The sequence below is a fragment of the Acinonyx jubatus genome, chromosome C2, assembly GCF_027475565.1.
Source record: "Acinonyx jubatus isolate Ajub_Pintada_27869175 chromosome C2, VMU_Ajub_asm_v1.0, whole genome shotgun sequence".
NCBI lineage: Eukaryota > Metazoa > Chordata > Mammalia > Carnivora > Felidae > Acinonyx > Acinonyx jubatus.
The window spans coordinates 10,961,562-10,979,687 of NC_069384.1; the positions used below are offsets into that span (position 1 = coordinate 10,961,562).

Below are 18,126 nucleotides of genomic sequence, written 5' to 3' on the forward strand. Positions count from 1 at the left end.
GTTTTATATGCGTAAGTGTACATAATCTGAAAGAGACTTCCATTTTACCAGAAAAAAAAAAGATCAAAATTTAACATTAAAATAACCTGTGACTCTTTATGCTTTACATCCATGGTGATATCCCATGGAGGTAGGTACTGTTCCACCATAAATCCTGGAATGATAACAAACTGTACCTTTAATCCCAGGCCTAAGGACTAAATCCAGATTGTTCTACCCCAGCATTCTTGGGAGGCCATCCAAGCTTTCAACTAATCCAAGACTCAGTTTTTCCTCACCTGTATACTATACTATACTATACTATACTATACTATACTATACTATACTATATCATACTACACGACCCTATTCTGTTCTGTTCTATTCTATTCTATTCTGTATTATTCTTTACTACAGTATTCTATACTATACTATACTATACTATTCTATACTATACTATGGTGTTCTATACTATGCTAAGCTATTCTTTTTTTTTTTTTTTTAGTTTTTTTTTCAACGTTTTTTATTTATTTTTGGGACAGAGAGAGACAGAGCATGAATGGGGAGGGGCAGAGAGAGAGGGAGACACAGAATCGGAAACAGGCTCCAGGCTCCGAGCCATCAGCCCAGAGCCTGACGCGGGGCTCGAACTCACGGACCGCGAGATCGTGACCTGAGCTGAAGTCGGACGCTTAACCGACTGCGCCACCCAGGCGCCCCTATGCTAAGCTATTCTATACTATACTATTCTATAGTATTCTATAGTATACTATACTATTCTATAGTATACTATAGTATACTATAGTATTCTATAATACACACTACACTACACTATAGAGAATTTCCAGCTGCTGGCAGAGTTTTTGGTAAGCAGTCACTCTGAGAAATAACCCTGGGCCTTTTCTGGAAGCCTAGCCAAGGCCTGGGAGGGCAAGCAGATGGACAGGCTATTTTACTCCTTAGCTAGCCCCAGGGTCATGGTCTCCCCAGCATCAAACACGCAGCTTTGGGGGAACAGAAAGGTAATTCAGTAAGAATACTCTTTAGGAGTTTAGAGGGTAAAATGGCTGCTGCAAGCCATAAATAGCATTAGAGTGCTTTTCAGAGAAGCTACCCTGCCCGAGGCTGCTGGCGCACTGGAGTTCTATACGATTGTAAAGTGATATCGTGTCACACACGGAAGAAAATCTTAGAGGTTATGTAAGTTTGTGGTTTTAAAACTCTAAAATTGTTTTCACTATGGAAACCTTCTTCAAACAGAATCTTGCATGGAAACCCCATACATCGAACCGCAACTAGAAGACTCTCTGACCCTCGACCCCAACTCCAGACACCGCTGGTGTAGGGGAACAAGCTGCGCCACTGTCTTCCTGTGGCTTGCCTCTCTGCTGTCACTCAACTGTCAGCATTGGAAGCAGAGAGGAGTCCCAGAGCCTTCTAATATGGCAGCTCCATTGAAGAAAGATGCCAGGTCATCTCCTCGAGGTGGGCATCTCACAGTGCACTAGGCAGCCAAACTCAAAGCTCGCATACCTCCATCTGGGATTCACAGCATCTTGAGTGAAGTGACCTTGCCTGCATGGTCCTTCCTGCCGATCAGCCCCTTTGGCCAGTAGTTCCTTGGCAGGTTGGCCTGACCCAAATGGTTGGTACAAATAGTGCAGCAAAAATCACACCTGTTGTCAATGTAGGTCCATCAGTTGTAATAAACACATCACGGATACAACATCAAGTATTTACTTTATATCCGTTTTTCTTATCTATCATGCGTATCATAGTATCATTATCATACTATAATAGAATTCTTCTCTTAGGGCATCTGGGTGTCTCAGTTGGTTAAGTGTCTGACTTCAGCTCAGGTTGTGATCTCACAGTGGTGAGTTTGAACCCTGCTTCAGGCTCTGCACTAATGGTGTGGAGACTGCTTAGAATTCTCTCTCTCTCTCTCTCTCTCTCTTTCTCTCTCTCTCTCTCTCCCTCCCTGCCTCTCTCTCTCTCTCTCTCTCTGCTCCTCCCCTGCTCATGCTCTCTCTCTCTCTCAAAATAAATAAACTTAAAAAAATAGAATTCTTCTCTTTTCATTGGGGCTTAGAGAGGGAACTTGCCCTATTGTAGATGAGGTCTCTAGCAAAGTCAAGCTACAAATCAGGGTGCTGCCTCAGCTTTTTTCTCTTCCTCTATCTTATGTCTTTACCACCACCACCTCCCCCCGCACTTCCTAACACCTGTGTCAGTCCTTCTGTCTTTCAACACATTGTTTCAATAATATTTGTTGAGCACCAGTTGTATTCTTGGTACTGCTCCATGTACTAGGGATATAACAATGAACAGGGCACACAGGGACCCTCCCTCATAGAGTTTAAGTAAACAAACAAACAAATAATGAAGTTACATCTCATGATAATTGCAATGAATGAAATAAATAAGACGCTGGGATAGAGAATAACCGACCTCCCTCATATAATTTTAGGGCCATACCCCAAACCAGAGACCATCAAACTCCTGATATGCTCCTGACAACTGGAGAATTTGGCCCTGGTTAATCCTCCTTCCAACCTCAGAAAAGAGATGTCCATGCCCAAGAGAGGCTCTTATTGTAACCACCTACCCATCTGTGTAGAGTAGGACAAAAGAGAATGGCAGACCTGCCCAGAGGAAGTGCCAAGGGGAAACAGGAAGTGCCTAGCAGGAAAAGAAGCCCAAGAAACAGGAAGTAAAGGAAGCATAGATCCCCTGGATCTTCAAGTCTTCAGCTAGTAAAGGGTTGATTCTCAACTCCTCCGAGTCCTAACCAAACACATCAGGAAGATGGTAAAAGGGATGGGCAGAAGGGCATACTCATGAGACTTTCTTCATTTATGAGCTAAGGGGGGATCGCAATGAAGCTGCGTGGAAAGTTCCCCCTCTCATCCACCCTGAGGGAAACGTGACTCTAACAGTAGAAGTTCAGGCACTCTAGCTAAACTTTGCCAGCTAGGAGAAAATGGAAGCCCCAAATACAAAACAGTAATCAGACAATTTCTTCACCTTAGCCCAAGACAATACCAACTATGAGCCGTCAGACAGGCAGTTGCCATATTTCAGAGAAATTTGCAGGAGGCTGGGATCTCTGTCAGAAATGCTTGCTGGTCTTAGAGAGGGGACAGAGAATGCAAATATATTGAGGGCATACATTTGCTCACATTACAACTCAGAGGCTCAAAGAAACAATCCTTTATTTTCTCTATAACTTCATCTGCTATTCCTCATGAGCCCCCCACCCTGCTGGGCAGTGGAGGCAACCAAGACTGGCCATTAACAATAGTTCAGACTTCTCCAATTTAAACGGTCTCCTTTCAATGTAAACATTCAGTCAGTTTATTCAAAGTTCAATTCCCTGTAAGGCTGGTCTTAACAGTCTCTTTAGGACAGTTCAGATTTCCTCCCCTGTTTGCTCTGCTACTTTCCAATATGGCAGCTAAGCGTTTGCAGGAAATGTAAGGATTTTGTGACTTTGAAGAGACAAAGAAAGACATCTCTGAACCTCCCTACTGGAAAAGGAGCCTGAATCTCCCCGGTCAGATATTTTGTCTGGCTTCTGTCTTCCCTTTCAAGGATATCCAGGCCCATCTGCTGGCCATTCCATGCTGGAGGTGAAGACAGCTGGGGAGGGCCAATCTCTGGTTTTCTTCTGACCCACTCAGCTTATGTCTTCTCCAGGCTGGTGCAGGGGAATCCTGTGAAAGAGTCTCCTCCCAGAGTCCTAAGTTGTGTTCTCTCAACTTGTGCAGCAAGGCTCCCATCACCCCCAACTCTGGGGTTGTAATTGTAATGGTATATTAGGACTGGGGTTTGGTCTCTTGCCTCCCCTCTAACCCTTTAACTGTTAGCCTGCTACCAGTCCTCCCCTGCCATTTTGGAAATGGTCAAGATCAGGATTTCTCCCAGAGGTCAGAAGCTTCCCTATCATATACCCAGGGAAACATGCCATGAGCTTTGAGGTTTGGGGCTGCCCATGCCTATCTGGGTATTTCTGGTAGCCTCGTAAGACAACAGTGTTTGAGCAAGATCCTTGATACTTGACCCAGTCTTTTTCCTTCTCATTTCTTTTCTGTACCCACAATGCGAGGCCCGGTAGGGTTGGTTCAAGCCCTCCCTTCCTGTTTATCGTATCTTTCTCCCACCCTGGAACAGCAAGCTCCAAGGCCTAGTTGTCACTGGCTAAAGTCTGTCTCTTCCATAATTATGGAAAAGTTTTCAGGATATGAGCCCTCCAGACTTGGTTCCTGGTATGTTAAAGAATTTTGAAAGTCATCTTCCTTTCTACAAAGTCCGGTTTTCAAAACTATTGTTTTGCTGCAAAATCTTATTTTGGATGTCAGAAACTTCTTTCTCTTTGCACCCTGACAGGGCAGGCTTGACTCTTTCCCAATCTCTCCCTGGGGGAACGAATAGCTCAAACAGCGGAAGGAGAACTAGGAGGCTTTTCTGCCCACAAAAATGCAAAAGGTAAAAGAACATTAGTAGTTTGCAAAAACAACACCCCCCCCCCCACCACACACACACACACACACACACACACACACAAAACCTATCCCCATTTCATAAATTTAGTACTGGACTCAATCAAATGCTTGCCTTCAGCCTGATTTTCTCTTTTTCTCAGAAGAGAAATGCAAATACTTCAGTGGATAAGAATGGGCCTACCAGAAACCCAAAGCCTATTTTGCCTCATGTCTCCACTGAACATTTACTCACCCCTGCTTCCTACTCTCAAACCATCTAGTGAAGGACTGCAGCCATCCTATGACTCCATGAGAGAACGGGCCTTGCTGACTCTGACAGGAACTTGAGGGACAAGTTGGTGTCTTTTTGATGTCAGAAAGAGGGAGAGAAGGACAGATGGATGAGGCTGGGCTTAGTAGTTTTACGAAGTAACCAACTGATGGCTGATTTTTTTTTTGCCAAGAGATGGAACAGTTTCCAGACTAACTGCCACAACTCTTAGAGACTCTGTGAAGAAAGAAAACGGCAAGTCTTCTTCAGTGCCCTCCGTATGGAGGATACAGTAGGAAAAGTCAGGGAAAACCAAAGAGAAAGAGCACCAATGCTGGCATGGGGATGGCTTTCATTCACCAGCTTCTCCAGGAGCTGCTTTAAAGAGACAGAACTATTCTTACATTTGATGATGTCCTGATTCGTGCAGCAACTTGATTCTCAAAGCACTATGACATCTAGCATCTCCTTGTATCCTCTCAAAGTCTTGTGAGGTGGGGACAATGAGCTGCACAACCATTGCCTTGACAGATGGCATCTGCTTCTGGGGCACCAAGAGGTTGAGATGCTCAAAGTTATTTGCTTCAGTGGAAGCAAAGTTATTTGCTTCAGTGAAGTGTTGGTGCATGCTTCAAAACATCCCTCTTGACCTCCAGGGTAGGTTCCTCCCCTTGTGTCACAAAGAGGTGTTGGGCAGAAATCATAAAAAGGCATAAAGTTGAGTGGCGCTGCTGAACAACTGAGACAGTGGGTGTTCATAAAGTCATGCTAGACTCTGAAATGGGAAACCTGGCTTCTGATCCTGGCTTGGCCACTGAGTGGCCATGTGACTTTGAGGAGGCCCATAAAATAGGTATTATCAATCATCATCATCATCCTATTCTACTCACTTCACAGGATGGTTGAAAGCTTCAAAAATAAGCTTATCTACGTGGATGTATGTAGGCATTTATGGAGGAACATGTCATGACACAACCAGAGCTTTTGGAGATGGTGCTGTGACTACTCAGTACTGGTAACTACAGTGTGCTCATGCTCCTGCTTTTTCGAAACTCCTTTTGGACATCAATCCTGGCATCTCTGCTTCTTTTTTTTTTTTTTTTTTGAAACTTCTTGTCAAATTGGTTTCCATACAACACCCAGTGCTCATCCCAAAAGGTGCCCTCCTCGATACCCATCACCCACCCTCCCCTCCCTCTCACCCCCCCATCAACCCTCAGTTTGTTCTCAGTTTTTTTTTCAATATATGAAATTTATTGTCAAATTGGTTTCCATACAACACCGAGTGCTCATCCCAAAAGGTGCCCTCCTCAATACCCATCACTCACCCTCCCCTCCCTCCCACCCCCCATCAACCCTCAGTTTGTTCTCAGTTTTTAAGAGTCTCTTTCTGCTTCTTTATCTCAGGAAAGAAAGGGGAGGAAATGGTGTGCAATAAGGAAGATACAGATTAGTCCTTTTCTTCTTGTTTACAGATGGCTGGAGGAAGGAACATGGCATGAATATGGTAAAGGGTGGGTGGGGGCCGTAAGGGTTCTCAGTCTGTACATTAGAGGAACACTCTGCAAAGCACCTTTTTACATACTTTTCTCTTTTGGTCCTCACAGCAACCAAGTAAGTAGGTAAGCAGGACAAATAATATTACCTGGGTACAAGACTGAACAACGGTGTGACCATGGCCACATGGTCCTGAATGCAAGCCTCCTAAACACCTCATAATCTCCCCCTTCATTGATACTAGATTTGGGACTGAAACTTTCAGCACTTGAAACAAAAGTTTCGAGCAACTTGAACCAAGGCATCCCCCCACCCCGCCCCGAAATTCAGCAATACTCATCATCCTTGAACATCTAATACTTATAGAGTGTTGTACCAACTTATAGATCTATTTTGAGTCCCTGTTAAGGGCTCCGCTTTGTGTTGGACCCAAAAGTGATGTTGAAGTAAAGTGGTTGATGACTTCCAAGGTGCATGAAACTATGAGTAGAGGCAAAGGCATGAACTAGCAATGAATGAGCCGGGACAGAAAGGAAACAACACAGGGTATGGCACATACGAAGCTCTAAAGGAACACATTGACATAGCAAATGGTTGAATTGTCTAATTAAACCAAATTAATGGAAATTAATGGAAAACATACAATTAAGCGCTAGGTTGTTTGGTTTGGGACATAAAGAATGCAGTGTTTAGGGGTGCCTGGCTGGCTCAGTTGGTAGAGCATGCGACTCTCAATCTCAGAGTTGTGAGTTCAAGCCCCACACTGGGTGTAGAGACTACTTAAAAATAAAATCTTAGAAAAAAGAAAGAATGCAGGGTTTGGGTGGCAAATAGGTCGATGAAAGCGATTATTGTCAGGGAAGTGTGATTGATAAGGAGAGATTTAACTGGGTGTTTGGGGATCAGTAAAGATTTTGTATTGTGGGAAAAAAGGGAAGACCTGCTAAATTAAGAGGAAAAAAGAAGGATGTCCCAGGCAGAGAAATATACAAGGGATGAGCACAGTGGAACGCTGGTAATGTTCAACATCCTTCTCTTGGAAAAAGAAACCAACCATTATTGGTGGCATTTACCAATTTCCGTGGTATAAATACCCCAAACATGGCTGATTCTCAGCTACTAGTGTGACATTACTGAATGCAGAGTTGGGAAGAGGTGTGCATCAGCTCACTCTCACTGTCATATAGCATTTCCACATACAACATAAATAATCTCAAGAGCACAGATAATATTAAAATAATTAGGAAGTTATGAGTTTTAAGGATTTATTAACTTTTTAAACATAATTTAAGTTTATATGATTTCCTTTTAATAATTACAATTTCCTTTAGCTGTGTTTAACTGGCTCAAAAACTCCCTGAAAATTTCACACCAGCTCTTGTGAGCCAGTACCAGACAGTTCCAGCATACTGTTGCACGTAGATAAAACGAAGACATCAGTCCCATGGGAATGGTTAGTGTTGGTTGGAGGTTAGAGGGAAAGAAAATTTGTTTCTGGGAACCAGATTATAAAGACTGGGAAAGATACAGAATGAGGTCTAGACTGAGTGTAGTAGGACATAGAGAGGCACTGAGGATACTCAGGCAAGGGAGCAGTTGCCATGATGCTTGAAGAAATCTGAGAGGGATGGACAGGAAAGAAGGATGTGGGAAGAGATGGGTATTGGGGTGTTCATCTCAGAGACCGTGAAAGTAAACACAGCTGGAAGTAAGGGCAGCAAATCGAACAAAGAAGGGGAGACTAATGTGAGAGAAATTTTGAGGTAAATCCAAGCACAGCTTGGTGTCTGGGTTTGGGTTATCCCAAAGGGCCAAAGATGTTTGAGGTAGTCTGGGTGATTGAGATGAATTAAAGCTGGGAGGACAAGCTCTCCTGAGCATACTGGAAAGGAAGGCGATTTCTTGTATCTGTGAGATACAACGCACATCAGGGGGCATGTGGGGGTAGAAATGTCCTGTGGACAACTGTAAGGAGATATGGGACTGGAGCTTGGGGAGAAGGAATGTGCTAGTAAATGCCAACTTAGGAGTCTTATATATACAGGAAAGAAGGCTCGAGTGTTGGTGCACGCTGTCATTTGGAAGGTAAGCGAAGGAGGAAGAAGAGCCACAGAAGATTCCAGATATGAAGTCACTGGAGAATAGGAGAACCAGAGAAAAAGGTCAGAGATACCAGGATGGGGAAGTTTCCAACAGGGAAGTTTGTATCAAATGCATTAGGGATGTTGAGTAAGCTAAAACAGAGAAAAATAAGTTCTCAGAAAGAAAGGAAAACAGTAATAAAATTTAATTCCATCCCATCAAGAGAATAAATTCCTCTATTTCAGGCAGAAGCTGTTCTCTTGGCTTGGTCATCTGGAATATGTCCCAATATGGCACCTCACATTGCTTTTGTAGACGCAGGCTCTTTATTTCAAAATGGAGGATCCCAGTCAGCCAAGTGTAAATGTGTATTAGGAAATCTCACTGTGCTAAACAAGTTCTAAAAATAACGGATAGCTTCTCCGTAGTCAACAACAATGAAAGAGCTGAGATTATAGAAGTTCAAACTTTAATAAGCAACTGGAGGTAGAGCCCAGCATATGCAGCCTTTAGAGACATTTTTCTCTCATAGGGAAATGAAATTGCAATTTGTGAAATAATCTGATGGCTGCATTGAATCTAGTTGCTTCCTTTGAGAAGATTCTCTGTAAAACTAAAGACACAAGTCATGTCCCTTCAGAGGAAATCGGTTTTAAATGTCCAAAAACAATAAAGTATAAATACAGTCTTCTTAAAGGAACGTGCTGTGTATGTCCATTGCTTGTTATGAGTGCCAGAGATATCTACATGCAGCCTGTAGGGACAGCTCGGTCAATAATGAGCCCTCTTAAAAATGCAAAAGCCAATTTCATAGCATTTTCATCGTTCTTATTTTGGATGATGGCTACTGAGAGAGAAAACAGATCTCAGGCCAAGTAGAGAGAAAAGATAACATCCCACATATTGTGTTGAATTTAACATATTTAACAGCAATAACAAACACAAAGCTTACGCTACAGGTTTATTCCCCAAATGTAGTAATTCTAGCAATTCTTTTGCTTCGGAAAGTGCTGAAAATAGTAAGCAGGGATATTTCCCTCCTCATTTGTTCTACAATGTGCCTCATCATTTTCCCTTTGGTGTTGTCTTATCTATTTGTTCTCTCTTTTGCCTCTAACCCCTTAAAAGGGCCGCGTGTGTCCCCACCTTTCTTTTCATTTTTGTGCTTGAATGATAAAAATCTTTCTTAACTCTTTATGATATATGTCAAAACCTCCCACCTATAACTACAGCAGGCTTTGATTAGGGGAAGATTATTTTCTGATTTCCATCCCCTTAGCTACATGGAGTTGTGCTGTAACCGGAACAACAGGAGAAATGAATAAAAATGACAAAATTGTTTATTGGCAGGGCTTTGAGGAAGCAGGCACACTAAACTTTGCTGGTGGCACTATAAAATTGAAAAAAAAAAAAGAAGTCTTCAAGAGCAGTTTTGCAATAAGTGACAAGTCATAAAAATTATTCTACTCTTTGACCTGGTGGAGCCTCTTGGGGAAAAATGTCCCCAGGAACAACTCCAAGGAAACAAACACATGTGTAAAAAGATGTTTCAAGTCCTGCCCTATATTAAAATGAATAATTGGAAACAGCCCAAGTGCCCAACTGTGAGGCAACGGTTTAGGCAGACTGTGTTCTATTAATATAATGGGATTGTAAATGGTCACCAGGAAGGACAATTATAGAGATGATTATGAAATCTGGGAAGTATCATGCAAAAGCATTCTAAGTGGGAAAGAGGAGAAATAGACCAGTGCACAGAGAAAAAGGTGAAGTTGCATGCAGCTATAGCAGGATGTATGAGGTTAAATAACCAGTGATGTAGGGGTTCAGCTCCTGGAGCCTTTATTTCACCTTGCCTTTTAGATGGGCCTGTTTGGCCTCATTGTTTGGGGTACTAAATCCTCGAGCCCTCACCTGGAAGATGGCATAGTCCCCTCCCAGGGGAGAGGCAATTTGAGAAGATGGGGTGAGGTTGGGGGGGTGGGGGAAGGAAGAAGCACATGTAGTTTACAAACAGTGGAACAGTGGGTGTTTCGTTTCATTGTTTTTGTGGTGGTGGTGGGGATTATGGTTTAATTTGAACCTCAAGTAATAATTTTAGAGAGTGTGAGCTTTGTGTGTTTATTGAAAACAAACGCAGGGCTTAGAAATACCGAGAAATACTAAGTTCCACCGGGCAATTCGTTCTAGGTATTTACTTCACCTATTTAATGACGGCGTTTGAGTCATTAACGCTATTCCATTGGAATTGGCCAGATTGAAGCAGCCTGTCACACAAAGTACCTGCCTGTCGAGCAGTTTGCCAAGGAACAGAGTTTACACAAGATAAACAGGCTGATGGTTTGTCTCACTGGGATGGCAGTATGGCAGGACACTTAAAGCAAACTTTTAAATGCTCAAAGGTGAATTCTATAAAGGGAAGTCGGATCAATGAGGAGGACCTAACAGTCATATCAACAGGATATGGTTGAAAAAGTCACATTATTTTGTTATGCATTTAAGTGGCACTTACGCCACGTCAGTGGATAATAAGCCTTCCCTATACCAGAGCTCAGGGACCCAGTCCACCACCCACTCGGTCTTGCTTCATGGAAGTGCCATCTGTCTCAGGCATCTCCACCACCGTCTCCAATGGCTTCTTACCCCCATCTTCCCCAATCTAAATGAAACTCACACTGGATCCTTTTCTCCCCCCATTCAAGCAGTGGTGGGCCACTGTAAATGGTAAATGTTTAACAACCAGCGCTCTGGGGAGAAGAGTCCTGATATACAGCCTTAGCCAGTTGCCGCGGTGTAAATACTCCTACGAAGGCCAGCTTCACCCGACCAACATGACATAACTGGATGCAGAGCTGAGAAGTGACAGTCACTGGCATGCCACTAGGTACTACTTAGACCACACAGATTCAACGGACATACATAACCTCAAGAGCATAGACAAGAGTAAAATGTAATAAAATAATTAGGAAGTGAAGCATTTGGAACCTTTATTATCTTCGATTTTAATGTATTTAATGGTAAGCTTACAAAAGATAATTTTTTAATTTTAATAATAACTCACAACATTCCCCCAAAGTCAACAATTGGCTCTTGCAAGCCAGCTCTAGCACACTGCCCTGGCACACCAACCCCTCTCTCCACTGAAATTTGAACCATAGAACTACTGTGCTGGTGGGTTTGTCTGTTGATGCTGGCCTTCTTGCAACTTTCTCCTGCCATGATTCTAAAGCTTATTTATTTATTTTTAGAGAGAGAGAGAGAGGCAGAGAGGAAGAGAGAATCCCAAGCAGGCTCAGCACTGTCAACGCAGAGCCCAATGCAGGGCTTGATCTCATAAACCTCATAAATCTCATGAGACCATGACCTGAGCAGAAACCAAGAGTTGGACACTTAACCGAATGAGCCACCCAGGTGCCCCACTCCTGCCATGGTTCTAGAGCAACATACTGTTGGGGCTTTCCTTTGACACTTCCCACATGCCTTCCCATCTCTTGTCTTGGTTCCATGTCTTTCCCCAACTCCTTTAACATAGTAGTATGCCTCCGGTTTTTATTCTTGATCTGTGCCCCTTCTTATCTTCCCTAATGATCCCATTCATCACCAGCACATTAACAACTCCAAAATGATTCCAGCATTTGTGACTTTTTGCAGTCTTGACTTTTCTCATCAGTTCAAGAGAACTTTGGGCAGCTCTGCCTGGATCCTTACCTTTGTGCCTTATTTCTTACCTCTTCATCCAAACGTGACATTTTTCCTGCCTTCCTTATCTAATCTATGGCAAAGAGCATTCCCACTCATGCAATAATTCATTTGCAAATACTAATTGAGTATTTTCTGTGGCCAGGCGTGGTTTTAGGCTATGGAAATGTGATAGAGAGCAATATTGGAAGAGTCCTTAAGCAGCTCACTTTCTAGTGGGTGACACAGTCCACAAAACAAACAAGCAAAAAAAAAACACCCATATATGTTTTATCATATCAGATAATAATAAATGCAATGAAGTCATTTTAATGTCATCCTCACTTGCTTTCTTCTTTACTCTCAACATTGAATTGGATACAAGGATCTATTCCTTTACTGCTAAATAGCCCTTGAATAGAAACCTTCCCCTCTCTGCAAACTGCCTTGGCCTTAATTTGGTCATTATCACCTCTGACTTCCACAGTCTCTAACCTGGCCTCCCTGGTACAGGTTCTTGCCTGATCCAACCTCCACGCATTCTCTGGAGCTTTCCAAAACACCCATCTCAACATGCCCCTCCCCTTGTTAAATACCTGGGGGTAGGAGGACTTTAATAACTGTAGGATAAATCCCTTGGCACGCCATACAAAGAAACTAATTTTGCTAGTTATTTACTATGTGTGAAATGCTTGGTGAATACATACACACACACACACGCACACACACACAAACACATACACACACAGTTTATTTATTTCTATATCCTAAATAGCTACAGAAAAGATTTGGTTACCCTTCCAATAACTTGGTGAATTCATATTATTTTTCACTTTGTGCTAGGCACTTTCACAGTCCAGCCCAATCTTTTCTCCATAAAGTTTCCTCTCTTGCCCCTTGCCCACACACCTGACACATGGCTTCACTGACCTAACTTTCCCATTTGAAGTTTTTTTCACTCATATGATCCTTTGTCCACTTTGTCCCCTCTTCCAGGGGTATGTTTGCTTCACTTCCTCTACCCGGTGAGACACTATAGTTTGTGCCCTGTTCTCCAGCAAGCCTTCCTCCCTTTGACCCTTACCACCATTCTTTGCTGCAGGCAATCTCCCCCTTCTCTGCAATATACAGCCCTGTGCTCATAACACATCTTTGTTTAGAACCTACTGTCAATGAGCTCTTTTCCAGACACTGGGGATAAGCTGTTGAATAAAACTAAATCCCTGCCCTCATAAGGTTGGTGTTCTAGTGGGAAGAAATGCAACAAAAACAAATAATTTCAAACAGAAACACACACCATAAGATGAAGCAGTGGGTAAAGAGTTGGGGGGATGGAAGGAGTTCCAGGTTTGTCAAGGACTCTCCCTCCTGTTCCCAGGGGGAAAATCACAGCACACACCATCAAACATTAGAGCTGGTATCTGAGTCTAGATTCATCTCCCTCATTAGTCAATGAAGGTAGGGATCATTCCTTATTTCTCTTTGTCCCATATCGGTTAGCATATATGCAGTAAGTATTTAAGAAAGAAGGAAAGAAAGGAAGGAAGGAAGGAAGGAAGGAAGGGAGGGAGGAAGAAAGGAAGGAAGGAAGGAAGGAAGGAAGGGAGGGAGGAAGAAAGGAAGGAAGGAAGGAAGAAACAGCCTTTTGTAGACAATTTCGTAGACAGAATCCAATCAATTATCAATGTTTCAATCTCCAAGAAAAAAAAAATCTTATGCTAGCTTAGTAGAAAATCCTGGCACAATAATTTGCCTCATTTTCAAGCTATTCATATCAAAGCCACCTGACTGGCTGTTCCCATCCCCACCCCCACCCCCCACCACGGTTACTATACCACATCCAGCCATTTGACAAGGAGAGTAAAATTGCATCAGAGTTCCCAATTTTGAAAGCACAAAGATTATTTCTGTCTTGGAAACAGTTCAGTCCCAAGAGTATCAGTGCCAGCATCCTTTCTAAAGTTAATCTATTTCTCCATCTGTACCATTCATGAATCTACCCATTTGAACTCACAGGAGAGGGAGGTAGCTGCATGAACTCCAGGGCTATAGGAGACAGTAAAGTGGTGACTCCCTTTGAGGAAAATGAACAGAACAACACCAAAAAGAGAGCTAATGGCGAGACATCAGATGTTCTTCATGCTCCCCCAGACAGCATGCAGCTGATGGAGGGGTAACTGAGAATTTTCACCCTTCTACCCTGAAAGTAGAAGAGTCACTTTGGCGGATCACAGGCATGATCACATTTCACGTTATTTGCAGCTCCCTAAGTAACATTACTTTTTGTTTGGGTGGGAAAATGGTACATATTCTTTTACTGCTAGTGCAAGTACAAGACGTACAAGAGGAAATATTATTTCAGGTCCTAGTTCTGTGGTTTTAACCCTAGTACCTTATGTCTTACATGCTTGCTGTCAATGTATTCAGATTTGCATATGTGTGTTTGCATATAAATTTTTCTACAGCCTACTTGAAAGAATTTCAAATTATAAAATCATTTAAAATATAATAAGATTGTATGACTTAAAAATAGAATACGATTTTTGCAGATGATCTTTACTTGAAATGAGACCAACTTACTGCACTAGATCTTTCTCACTGAGATATGCTAAAGCATAATTAGAACCTTCTGTATAGGTGCATAAGGCTCCAAAGAAAATAATGTTGCTAACAGAAGCCCAGGACAATATCTCTGGGAATGGGGAAGATTATGTTCCACATTTTGGGCATATTTTTGCACAATAAATGAAAGGGAATCATTTTCTGCATGGTGAGCAGTTGTGAAGTTTCAGTCAATGCTTTAGTTTCTAAACCTTGTTATGATGGGCAAAGGAGGTGGGGCAGAGGACTAAGGGGTTAGAACATTCTCTAAAAAGAAAATTACTACATTTTTATTTCATATTGCCCTGTAGGCAGATTGGAAGAAGGAGGTAGGGAGTAGTTAGAAAAAAGGAGAAATAGGGGGAATCATGACACTGGAGCATTGGACACGGCAACATCAAAACATTGAGAACGACGGATTTACGCAGATGTGAACTGGGAAGGCAAGATATGGGGTAGGAGTTAAAAGCATGGTTCTGGCCCACCCTGGCCTGGGTTCTAGCACCAGTTCTGCTGTTTACTAGCTGTGTGACCTTGGACAAGGTCACTTAGCTTCTTTGACTCTAAGTGTACAAGGTGTTTATTATTCTTAGCTCCCTTGTTGAAGCCAGGGAGCCAAACTAGAAGACCTCTTAAGAAAATTCCCCTTCCATTTTCAGAAGCACAGTGCAATGAAGAGGTGCTTGAGAAGCTGGTGGAGAGCTGCCATCCAACTAGGGCAAGCCTTGGAGAAGTTTCCTTCCATTTTTCCTAGCTGGATCTTTGGTGGATTAAGCTCAGAGTTTGGCCTCCAGGGGCCTACCTAGATTCTCCATAAGCATGTCTTTAACCTAAACAGCCCATTACTGATAAAAGACTTTGCACATCTCTTTGGAATATCTGCTTTTCCCTCCTTAGTGGTTTATAAACCTACCATCCTAAATTCATAGTATCATATTTGTTCTTATAAAAAACAGAGGAAAATGGCCTTAAAATGTGACCTTTCAGACTTCCTTCAGTATGTGCTGGAGGCATTGAAGCAAATGGCCTTCACCCACCTTTGCCTTTTTTTCTTCTAATTTTCTATAAATTATTTTCAAACTTAGTAAAGATTTCTTTCACATACAAACTCTCTAGGCTCATGTGAAAACTTGAAAGCAAATAAATTAAATGCAATATAGCTAGGAACAATTAAGCACGTTTTATTTTATCTCCTGGAAAAGGAGATAAAACACACACAGACTTTGATGGATTAACAGGAGGACTCAGAACAAGACCCAGTGAGAAGACCTAGCTAGGTGGCCACCACACACATTTTCTATGGATTTCTTTTCCATTAGGGCCTGTGCTCAGCTCTCTGAAATCCCTGGTCACAGGTCATTCTTCCCCAACCTGTCTCCATTTCATGAGTTCTTTACATGGTTACTCACTAGATTTTGCTCCAAAAGTCCTTTGGGAATTCTAGACTAAGAAAATATGGATTTCCACTTGATTTAAAAATCTTTTGAATGGTTCTTAAATTCTTTTAGATTTTATGTTCCTCCCCTTCTAGAAAGAATATAGCAGAAACTCAGTAAATTTTTGCTGATGAAGGTGATCATCAAGTACCTGAAGTCAGAATGTATGGACTCAGCCAATATTTAGTAAGCACATACTACATATCAGACACTGGTCTGGTCACTGGATTTATGGTGGTGAACAAAGTAGACAATGCCCTAACCCTAATGGGACTTGAAGCTTAATGGGAGGAACAGGTACCAAATCTAGAATACAACAATAAATATAAAAGTACACACTGTGATAAGTGTCCTGAAGGAGTAGTACCGGTGCTATGAGAGAATACAATAGGGGCTTTAGTTAGATTGGGAGGGGATCAAAAAGGCCTCTTCAAGGAAGTCATTGCACTGATAAGGGGACCCCAGCCAGGAGCTGGTTTAGGGGAAAGACTGGGGAGGCCAACACCCAATAAAAGGTGGAAACAGAGTGAGAGGAAGCTGGGAGGTAAACAGGAGTCAGATTACACAGGGTCTTGAGGACATGTGAAAGACTTAAATTCTGAGCTACGTGCACTGGGAAGCCATTGAAGGGTTTGGGGCAGGGCTGTAAAGAGCTTTGTTTTCTACTTAGAGGAGATCACCCTGGCTGCAGGAGAGAAGGCTACAGATGATCATAGTCACAAATAGTCCTGGGGAGACAGGTAGGAAGCTAAATGAATACTCCAAGTGAGAACCACTGGTGCTGGATCTGGGATGGGCAGTGGAGATGGAGAGAAGTGGATGGACTGCAGATGTAACCTAGAAGTTTGTAGTAGAGGAGAGAGAGTTGCAGGGGCAACTGAGTAAATGGTGGCTCCTTTTCCAGAAGGGGTGTACAGTCAAGGAGCAGGTTTGAGAGGAAGTTCTGGAGGTCCACTTGTAAGCATTGAGGTTGAAGAACTCGCAAGAGGTCGAAGGAAAGCTGGTAAGGAGGTGGTCAAATGTGAGTATCCTGGAGCTCAGAGGGGAGGTTAAGGCTGCCTAGTCGGAGTCCACATCCACTAGATAAGCCTAACGTATGATAACCACAGGACCTAGAACTTTCAACTGAGGCTGCCATTTACCCCACATCCCATGAACCCCAGTCTCAGGGAGACTTAACAGTTACTGTAGCAACATTTTGAGAACGTTGAAAACCAACCACAAATACTCCAGTTAATTGCCAAGAGAGCATCAAAAGAGTTAAATGCATAGTAAGTATCAAAATTACTTTATTTATCCTCAAGCTTCCCCCATATTGTAGTTCATATACTCAAGTCCCAGTATAATAAAATCTGGATTAAGCTGTTGTAGAGCTTAATAGAGCCAAGTCACGATGCCAAGTTTCAGTTAATACATTTTAAATGAAAACACACCAGCAAGATTTAGAACAAGGGTCAGGAATCATAAAATAAATACCACAAAATAATTCTCCATTGTGAAATGATGGGCGTCATGCCCCTGGGAGTCTAAAATCTCTTCTGAATTAAACAGTCTTTTCACTTGAAGACAATTAGCAAACTACTGGCAGGCTCTGCTCTTACCTTTAGAGAAGGAAGAGAAAAAGAAAACTCAAAAGGGAAGCCACACTCTTGCTACCTCTATTTCTAAGCTTGGTTCTAGCCATTGTCAAAATACCATTGCTCTGGTTCAAGAAAATGACCAACTGACATCTGGGTTAGTTCCTGGGAAAGAAAAACCGGGTAGTGCAAACCTCTTGAACCTTCTAAAAGCTGAATGAACTCATATTTCTGGGGATATCTTTGTTTCCTGAGAGCTACAGGTGGTCAATTAAAGCTGCTTCCCACCCATCCCTCTAAAGTCATTCTCATCATGAATCCCGCCATGAAACTCAGTTCTCCTCTCAGAGGAGCAATCTCTACTACAAATATTCTTTGCTGTGGTGATAATGAAGGCTGGGTGTCACTGTCAGCTGTAGGAGCTGCTGACCTGCACAGGCACTTTTTGTTTGTATCTAATGTTGGGCAGTGCCAGCCCCTGAAAGGAGGAGCTCAGAGCTCTGCGCTCTGACAGGCAAAGA

General features: G+C 42.5%; 1 long non-coding RNA gene across 1 annotated transcript in view; it reads right to left on the bottom strand.

Annotated features, from left to right (window-relative positions):
* Positions 1-704: 704 nt before the first annotated feature.
* The window catches only part of LOC128315117 (uncharacterized), an 87,144-nt gene continuing 69,722 nt past the window's right edge, over positions 705-18,126 (bottom strand). Inside the window, exon 3 of the long non-coding RNA XR_008297557.1 lies at positions 705-1,655. This is a non-coding gene — a long non-coding RNA (uncharacterized LOC128315117). The remainder of the gene's footprint in view (positions 1,656-18,126) is intronic.